This window comes from Lissotriton helveticus, chromosome 2_2 (assembly GCF_964261635.1).
Source record: "Lissotriton helveticus chromosome 2_2, aLisHel1.1, whole genome shotgun sequence".
Lineage (NCBI taxonomy): Eukaryota > Metazoa > Chordata > Amphibia > Caudata > Salamandridae > Lissotriton > Lissotriton helveticus.
In genome coordinates this window covers 195,740,138-195,750,539 of record NC_136060.1, presented here as the reverse complement: position 1 = coordinate 195,750,539, position 10,402 = coordinate 195,740,138, and the positions used below count along the sequence as shown (strand labels likewise).

Below are 10,402 nucleotides of genomic sequence, written 5' to 3'. Positions count from 1 at the left end.
GGTTTGGCGGTGCGGCGGCCAAGCGGTCCCACCGCCGCACCGCTAAAACTCGCAATCGAGCCCCTTAGTGTCTTTTTCAGTGCTTGTTTTATCTTGGTGAAAAAAACATTTGTGATTATTTTGTTGAACGTCAATTTGAGCGCAAAATGTAATTTGTCAATATGGCATAGAGAATGAAGATGTAAACTTACATTAGTCCTAGTTACACCCACGCAGCTTAAAGATCTCACTGAAAATTAATTGTCTAAAAGAATCCTTCAGAAACACTCATCTGTGGCTCATGTGTGCTCTATGATGCAAATGTCGGTAAACGCTAAAGTCTCCTCGGAGCTCGTTATTGCTAGTGCATGGTCGCCACATGTAAAATAAGGAATACATTTATGAAGCATTTTTTTCACTTGCAAAACAAAACCAGCTCGGCTTGCACATTCCTCCAGCTAGGTTCTGCGAGCAGCCTGCAGGCAAAGGGTTACGTTTTCTAAGAAGCTTTAGGAGCAAACTTCGGAAGACTTTATTTTCATCCGCGGTCACGTGACGCTAGCACACCCAATGAATCCAGCTCCAGCCGCTCATTACAGAGCTATGCAAACTCCCCGTCGGAGAGAGCGTTCTCGCATATTTATCACTCACTCTGGGTAACAGGTTACACCATGGGGAGATTGCCATCAGGCAGGCGCCGTACACCTTGAACGGAACTGAAACAGCAGGTAAAACAACCTTTCCTCCATTGTCTAAATGTTGTGTAACTTTTTTGCTTATTTTTAAAGTTTGTTTAGTGGTGAAGTTGTCCACGATTTGGTCAATTTGTACTTCTTATGCCTTATTTCGGATCGTTTCCGCCTTTACGTTAGAGGGTATCGAGGCACTACCAACGAACCTGTTGCAGCGCAAAGCACTGTCCTAGTTCACAATCATACCCGCAGTCCCCTTGTTTCAGCTGCTCTGGGTTTTTTGCTCTTTTGATATCTTAATGCTGCTGCAAGGTGGAGAAGTCGGCTGAGCGTTGATTGTGCTCCCTGCAGTGTTTTCCTATCAGTGTGTGTATGTAACAGCGCGTCCTTATAGCAGGGCGGTGAGTCGGTGCGAATGAAGGTCACAGCAGCATAGGGGAGCATTCACCGACCCACATTTCACTCCATCCCTCAGTTCACTGATCCATGATCCCCTTTCTCGTCTTTAGGCGTTTCCACACACCAGCAGCGCGTAACCTTTCACTAGTGTTTAAACAAGGGAGCCAGAGGAAAGGCTGCAAATACAATTCTTTACTCCGAATATGGTGCAAAAATGTATGCCGTCTTGCTTTGAAAAAAATGATATAGGTAATATCTTTTAGGATTAGACTAAACATTATATTGCTTGTGTGAAGCTGATCCATGATAAAGGACCACACCTTATTCAGTTCTGACGTTAGCCAAGGCTTTTTGATTTCACTAAAATTGTGTGTGTAATATACTTACTGGGGCTTTCAGCCAGCCTTCTTCATACATTGGTCTGTTACTGTGTCATTCACATTTACTTTTCTGCCTACTACAGTATACACAAGGTCACTGGAATTATGGCGAGGAAGCACTAAATTATGTGGCAGGATTGACTCCATTATGTAGCAAGAAAAGGCAAATTATGCGCAATAACATGGCACATTTTTGTATACTATTACATCATTTTTATTTTGTATTTTAAATGGTAGTGCTGTCTGGGTAAAATAAAGGTGTCAGTTTATTAGTACTAGTTTAACTACCAAATACAGAAATAAACAACTGAAAGATGAGCAGTTAATCTTAGTGAAGGGCCTTCCACTGGATGTGAACACGCCGCCAAAAGGGCCGGACTGGGAACAGAAACCGGCTCTGGCAAACTGCTCAGCCGACCCCCCTGGGATGAGCGGGAGTGCAGCTGAGCAATTTGCGTGGGCCGGTTTTGGCCGATTTTGTTAACAGGGGCCAATTTGTCGACCCCCGGTAACAAAAACGGCTCCCAGGGACCCAAAACCGCCTCCCACCCTAGCGGGGAGATGCCTGGTGCTTGCTATGGCCAGTCCGGCCCTGGCCGCCACGTTCAATGTCAGGGACTTCCAAGGCAATGGGTCTATTTTATTTTTAGCTAAAATAATAAATATGTTCTCCCAGGAATGGGGAATAACTACATGCACCCGTTAATGGGAGGTCCTTATCCGTGCAGTTTCCCCCCATTCTGTAGACAAAAATACTGACATTCACCGCATGCTCAGAGCAGGCTCAAAGTGCCAGTGGGAGGTCTGATGAGGGGTGACACATTCGATGGGGTAAGGGTTAGGGCAGGCTTCAACCAGTCAGGGGAGGATTATCTGCTACCCCGTACTGCTGCAAGGGTCGAAAGGGGCCGAGCTGTGCTACTGCCCGCAGCCCATGTCCCTGTAGTATGGAAAAGCGTACAGTGTTTTTCAGCCCAGCAGTGCACTCCCTAAAATCAAATGTTATAACATGGAATCCTTTTTTTAAAAAAAAAATATGAGGAATGTCCATGGACAATTTTTTTTAAATAACAAAGAATGTCCATGGGTATGCATTGCAGTCTATACAACAGTTTGGGGGACGTTGCCATCTTTCGCTTAGTATTCCTCCAGATTTTTAGCTTCCTATGGCTAACCTGTTTTTGTTGGCCATAGGACCCTGCACATTTAACTCCTGCTGACCATTGTTAAAGTGGTTGACCTCCTGTGTGAATTACAGGAATACAATAATTTTCCACAGGCCTTTCCTGCTTCCCAGCTGGCCAGACGCAACTGGATCTGCCCGGTCCCTTCTGCGGGAGTAAATCCTGTGCCTCCGTATTGTCCTCAAGTGCCTGGGTTCCTGTTTGGACTCAGAGTGCATTTTTCTCTGTTTAATTGAAGGTTACATTAGATCCAGCGCTGAGTGAAGCAGAGCCCCCCGATAGCCATGCCCTGCAGCTCCTTACTGGAAGCCTCACCTGGTTAATGCAAAGCAACAAAAAGCCTCACAGAGCTCCGCAGAGCCATGCCACACAGGTCCTCACCGAAGGCTTCATCAAATTCGACACAGAGCTGCACAGCTCCTAACTAAGGGCCATATGTATGAAAGGGGTTTCCCCATTCTTTGTCTATGGGAAAATGTGTTGGGACATATGGCCCTACGAGCCTTACCAGATCCAATGCAGAACAACAGAGAGTCCAACAGAGCTACACCATGCAGTACTCTCATCAAACTCAGAAGGTACAACTTCCAGCAGGACAAACCAGGTACTTTACCCAGCCCATGCTTGATCGTGGTTGTCCTGAACTTGTGACTTTGTCCTGGTCCATTGCGACCAGATACCCGCAGTTGGCGCTTCACGCCTCTTGCCACTATTTTTACGTAAACCGTTCAAAGTTCATATCTCCAGTCCTACTTATTGGATTTCTGTTGTTTTGATGTCAGGTTATTTTTTAAAATAGTCTTTATTTTTCTAAATTGGTTTTGGATTTTTCTTGTGTTGTATTTCACTTTATTACTGTTTGAGTACTGCATTAATACTTTACACATTGCCTCTACGTTAAGCCTAACTGCACAGGTCTGTTTAGTTGCTTTTAGGTTAACTATTTATTATTTGAGGTAGGTTCTTATTTTGGCCAATGGTACACTGCCCATTAAGGGCAATGGGAATGTCAAACTAAGGCCTGTGTATTCTTTTGTGTGCTGCTGCTTGAAAGAAATGTAAAGCTGGCTACATTCAAATTGTGCTGGAGGTGTCAACATTTAGCATTACATCTATGTTAATAATATTACTGGCCGTGCAAATGAATTGAAATGACCTAGTGAAACAAATGATAATGAAACAGGGGGAGAGAGAGAAAGCAAAATCGCGCTCAATAATTCAGTAATAGCAGTAATAATTCCTAAACTCCTCTCTCAGCGAGGAAGTATCATCCAATGGCAAAGAAAATACCTCTTCATGGGTATTATAAATATAATATAAACTATCCTGTGGTTCTTCTGTCCTCTTGGATAACCTGTCGTTTTATAGTGAGGGGTTAAAGCTATTTCTTCCGTAAACTCATCATTTTGTATATATTTATTGAGTTCTTATGCAAAACTCATCCTCAAAGACTCGACACACCTAACAGGTGGACTGGTGTTTACCCTTTTCCAAGCCAGGTGTGTTGTGGCTTTGCGGCTTTGCTGGATTTGGGCTGTATACATACTCAGCATAGTGTGTGCAAGTACTAACACTCTATGCTTGTATTTCTAAATTAATGTGATCGTCCAGCCTCTCAACCTCCTGCCCTGTACTATGGAAAATACCATCATGTACAGCACTCCATTGCTTTGTAACCAGATTCACACTTTACAAGTCATATATGCACATACATACAAACATACATACATATATGTTTTAATTCATACTGAAGAGAGGGAAAATAAGTGACGAACCATGACGAGGAACAGACCTATTACAGAATTTGTTTTATTTAAATTATTTTGTGTTATTTGAGGCTTTTGTAAAGTACCCCACATCACCTTAGGGTGGCCTCAGAGAGCAGATGGAGCATGAACAAAGAAGAGGAGCCTTGGGTAGATTAGCATATAGACAGCAAAGTGGTAAAACCAACTGATAAAAGCTATCTCCTTTGTAGGATAGTTGGAGGCATACATTTATGTTTAATTTAATTTAGGGCTTCCGGTTACCATGCATTTGGTCTCTGCCATGCAGTGCTTTCTGAGTGAAGGGCAACAACATCAGAGCTCCTCTTGGTATCACTGAGGTGCAACTGCTTATGTGGCTGAAGTATTACACCAGTCCGCTTCATGCCACCAGGAATTCAAGCAGAAGCATCCTTGTGAGCTGCCTAGACAAGATGTCTTTGTGATCCACATGAACTGATTCAAGTACCCAGAAATAGCCTGAACAGTGGGCGGAAGAAGAGGTTAGACACAAGAATCACGGCAGAGATTAGGTGGCTCATGTGCAACTCCACCCACTGGACCACATATGCACATTTCAAAAAAACATCGAGCTTATGCCCCCCAAGTGTGCACTGGCAAGAGCACTCACAACACAACACAATACAATCACTTTTGGTCTTGTGGGTGTGATTTATTTTACCCCCATCAGGAGGCCTATTTCTAATCCCAGCTTTTATATTTGACTAAATATCTTGTGAGTTTTGCAAAGTCCATTTATTTTTTAATATGTGCTATTTACTTACGTTTATCTAATTATGTGTGATGTAAAAGTAAGTGTGCTGTATATATGTTATAGATCACACAATATGTGTTGCTGCAGATCACCAGGGTCCATGCGAGCATTCTCCAGGCCATCGGAATTGCCATGGTGATAGGCACACGAGGGGGAATTTAGGAAGTTGAAGCATCAGGGAAGGGGGTTTGTGGGTGTAATTAAAGAACGCAGGGCATTGTCTTCTGTAGATTGTCTTCCAGGTAACAATTTACATTAATGTTTGGCAAAACGTGCCTCAACAATATTAACAAGGAGCAATGAGTGTGATGTGCACTTGGGTAACGTCTGTTAATTTAAAAGAAAGGATCAGTAGCACCATCGTGATATTTCGAAATATATGTTTGTTTATTTGCATGTCATATTCAGGGCCAGGGCTTTATGTGCTTACCTGATACAGACATGTAAATTATCTGCGGCTTTTTAAATACATGCATGCAAATAGATGCTTTTATATACATTACTGGAGTACAACGTTTCCCTAATTATTTGTAAAATATCTCCACGTTTCATATATTATGTAGGCGTAGGAAACTGGTGGAATCTCATAAATATATTTTTATTTCCTTTCTTCTTTTCATGAAAACAGAATTTTCTATGAAATGTTTTTCCTTCCCAAATACACGCATAGATTGAAATTGGAGATTACTGTAGAACATTCTTTCCCACACATTTTCGTTAGCACAAACACCTGGGTCATTTTGGTGGAAGTTTAGATGGGCAAATACATTAGAAAAAATGTGTGCATATCCATAAAGTTTGAATGTTCAGCTGTCCTCCACAAGTGCCCGCACAATTGCCACCTACCCCTGCTCGTCGATGTAGCATTTCCTGCGTCTGTAATTGTACAGGTGGCGTGTAACTTCCGCCCACCCCTGCATGCATAGCTGGCTTTGTGAATCAACAGTGAGCTCTGCATTCAGATGATGCATGTTCCCCACATATTAGTTTCACGTGCCTACCTAAATATCTTGGTGAATCAGTTCTTTGAGTTCGACCTTTCTGTAACATGGACTCTTATGAGCCTTAGTCCTGTATAATTATTTATTGAAATAGTTTAATAAAAAAAATAAGAAGGCAACACTGTTTTTAGGAAGTTCTGTAAAATAGCATTCATGCAAATTTCTGGTAGACTACTACTATATTGTTCGTTGGTTCTATGTTGCACCTATGGTGGTAATATGCTAAAGTGTTTCCTATTTCCCAGAAGACTTACATGGAACATTGACTCTTGAAATCTATGTGTAAATGCATGTCATGATCTAGAATCCAGAAGGGGCTAACTTATGCCATTATCCTGTCAAAGTCGATCCACTGAGTACAAGAGCTGGCTGGACCAGTATTCATGGAAGAAAACTGGTCCAGTCCGCCCCGAGTGGTCCAGTTTTCCAGGTGTGGACTCACAACCTGAAAAACTCTTGGCTGGGAGAGGGCAAAGGATTGCAGGTAGATGCACAGCCCCGCCCCGTCCAACACTAGGTGGGTGGAGCAGACAATGCAGTACCCATAGATGCCACAGCCTGCCCACCACGAAGATGCCCTCCACAACCCCCACCCAGTACCCTCGACCCCCCAATACTTCCCTCTCACCTACCTGCCACCCCTCAGCCCCCCACCCCCCGCCTTACCCTGCACAGACTCCCTCCCCAGCATACATTTACCACTGGCTCAGAGCAGCAGTAAACTTGGGTAATTCGGGGAAAAACTGCAAAAAAGACCCACTAATTATGGGTTCAATAGGTAATTTACAATTATAGTGACTTTAACCTGTAATGCCTATTCATTTACAGGGAAATACTGCCAGGAATCATTTATTCCAGCCTCTCCAACGGGGGTAATGGTGAACTCAGAATGCGAGCCTGATTTGTGTAATAGAAGCAACTGTTACTCAAAGCACTACAAAATGGCAAAACCTGCTACAAGAAATGCTAAATAAAACAGAAGTAGACGTTATCGTGAATGTGAGTACTCTGGGCATGGTTGGCACAGATTCATATCTCTATACAGAAACAGGAGGGCGACCTCTCATAGCAGGCAAACCTCTCCAAGCAACTCGAGGGATTAAACAGCACGAGATATTCAAAGCTCCACTGTTACCTACATGGAAAGCAAGGAGTAAAGCACAACTTTAAAAGAACAAGTATCAATCACAGGAAAGAGAGTGAAGACTGAAGAAACAAAAAATGATGACGTGGAATAACTGATTCCACCGACCCTTAAAGTCTACTGAAAGCAGAAGACATTCTAGGGAGAGAGTAAATTATGGTGTATCTTATTCGTTCTGTTCAGTTCACTGCATTGTATGACCCTCCTGTCTCCTTTCCGATCTAAACACAATCACATGATACTTTGAATATGTTCTACTAATGCTTCATGACATGGAATCATTATTTCCATTTAAAAAAGAACGACAGTGCATACTAGCTCCACCGATTGCGTTTGTATGTTGTCTTTTTTTTCTCACGAAAACTGCACACTTTAATTAATTTTGGCACGTAGTATTAGTTGTATATATTTTTATATTGATACATATTTTAATGTTTTTTTAATACTTTACATGAACTTTGTCTTTTTCGCTAAGTATTGGAACAAATGCGTTTGTTTCATGTTAGAATTGAAAAATAAACAAGAAAATCCAAACTTCCAAAAATGTAGGAGCATTTCTGTGAAACAAATGTGCAGGGAAGGACAAATAATAAACACGGGAAAGGAATGAATACACATTAGAAGCACACATGACAGTGAATGGATAACGATGAATTATAACTTTAGAAAACTCCCACTGGATCAACAACACTTAAGCAAACCCAGGCAAACAATTTTATTCCCCTTAAACCACACCACAACAAAAGATCTTTTATCCCCTTGAGGAGTGATGTCATGGACTGGTCGTATTCGAATCACGCAGGGAATAACAAACACATATTTGTGGTTTGCAATAAAGTCAGGTCCTTTGGAGAAGACGTCTCAGCAGTGAGTAACTTGTTTGTTCTGCAGAGCCTGTGAGCTGAATCATTTCCAATGACCTGTGTGAAGTTCACGGCCTGGATGTTGGCGGTCGTCGAAGGAGCCAGATTGAGAGCACAGGGGGTTGGTGTCACCTGCAAGAGTGCTTCCATTCTGATAATGAGCATCTGTCCTGTGTGGGTGTTTTGGTCAGAATCCTTGCACATTTAACACTATCGACTTTAATCTGAGATGACGTCTTTATAGTGCCAATTAGTGAGAACTGTTATGAGATATGAATGTATGTGATTTATGTAGTGTCAACCTAAGTACCAGGCAACAGAGTGTTATACATGATAGGTTATTTACCACATATAATGATTACACCTTATTTTACCTGAATGAATGGAAAGGGTGGGGAAGTAGCAATTCAGCATAATCTGTGGGGTTTATTTAGGTGTGAGAGTGGTGTTGCCCTGAGTCATATGAGGCAGCAAAGGGACTGACCGACGTACAGATGGGAGAGGCGGTGGGGAGAGAAGGTTGGGGGGGGGGATCTCTTTATGGGTGGTCCGGTTACTGCTTGAAGAGTTGGGTTTTCAGATCTTTGGAGAGAGGAGAGTGGATAGAGCCTGGCCGATTTGGAATGGAATGACATTTCAGATCCAAGAGGCAGAGCAAAAAACATGGCTGCTGGGGCTGTAGGCGTCTAATGTTGCCCGACACCTCCTCCTGCAACCTTTAGCTTTCAGGGGGCAGAAGACACTCCTCCTGGCTAAAGAAAAAACAAACCTTCTCACCCAGTTCCTCCTGGCCCCCTTTCACCTTCCCTGGGACAAAGGAAATAGCCCCCTCAGCATTTGCCACCTGGCCTGTTATTTCTCCCAGAAGATGGGAAAACATGCAGAAATGGACCCGATATTAACGGGTCCACATGGTAATCACCATTCCAGGGGAAATTATACGTAATCCCTATTATATCACAGGGAGATACTGCTTGTTTTCGTTAATTCCGGTCCCGGTATTCCCAAGCAGAGATAACAGGGAACTCATAATGGGGTCTGTACTTGGTCAGTAATTGCTATTTGGAAATCAAGGGCGGCCTCTGGGATCTTCACAGAGTTTACCAAGCAGTTCCCCAAATGTTAGGTGCCTAGAGTCACTTTAGACAAATTCAGGTTTCATGCTTAATCTGGAGATAAAAGACATTGTTACTAGAGATCATTTCTTGAGGTACTGCTGTGTGATGAAGAAGAGTGTAACACTTTGAATCATTCCTGAGGTGTAGAGGCAGGTAGTTCCAAGCTTTGGTCACCAGGTGTGAGAAGAAGCATCCTCCCCGCTGCCTTGGCAAATCCGAGGATTGTGTGTGCGGAAGAAATAGGTAGGTAGGTGTCTGGTCGGTTGGTGAAAGGTCATGCGTTTGTTGATGTATGCGGGTCCTTCATTGTACAAGGCTTTGTATGCATGGGTCAACAACTTGAACTGACATCTCTTCTCGATCGGGAGCCAGTGTAGCTTCTTGAGGTGTGTTGTGATGTGGGTCCATCCGGGGAGGGCGAGGATAAGTCTTGCTGCTGAGGTTTGTATTGCCTGCAGTCTCTTCAGGAGGTGGGAGGGGATTCGTATGTTGAGTGTGTTCCTGTAGTCCAGCCTGATGTTGACAGGGGCCTGTGTGATGGTCTTTCTGCTGTTTACTGTGTGCCACCGAAAGATCTTGCACAGCATGCGTAATGTATGGAAGCAGGCAGATGAAGCTGCATTTACCTGTTTCTTCATAGCTTGCTGTCCAAGATGATGCCAAGGTTGCAGTTGTGGTCTGTAGGGGTGGGGACAGGGCCCAGCAGGCCACCATGCATCGTCCATGGCGAGGTGTTGTTCCCAAAGATGAGGACTGCCCTCTTGTCCGAGTTGAGCTTGAGAAAGTTGTCCTTCATCCAGTACGCAAGTTGGCTTTGGTGGTGGGGGGCTTCTGACAACAAGAGGAGGAGCTGAGTGTCGTCGGTGTAGGAGATGATGTAGGAGGTGATCTGATGGTGTTGACCAGGGGGTCATGTATATGTATATGTTGAAGAGGGTGGGGCTGAGGGAAGATCCTTGGGAGACACTGCAGATGACCTTTATGAATTCTGAAGTGAATGATGGGAGACAGCTTCTCTGTGTTCTTCTGGTGAGGTTTGAGGTGATCCATTTGAGGGTGTCTCCCTGGATTCCGAGGTGGTGGAGTCTATTGATAAAGATG

General features: G+C 43.5%; 1 protein-coding gene across 2 annotated transcripts in view; it reads left to right on the top strand.

The window, feature by feature from the left end:
• The first annotated feature begins 583 nt into the window (after positions 1 to 583).
• Positions 584 to 10,402, top strand: part of LOC144821377 (uncharacterized) — a 357,336-nt gene continuing 347,517 nt past the window's right edge. Inside the window, exon 1 of one of the 2 annotated variants that reach the window (XM_078678357.1) lies at positions 584 to 707. The gene's annotated coding sequence lies outside the window, so the exon portion shown is untranslated. The remainder of the gene's footprint in view (positions 708 to 10,402) is intronic. The other variant, XM_078678356.1, reaches the window with a different exon arrangement.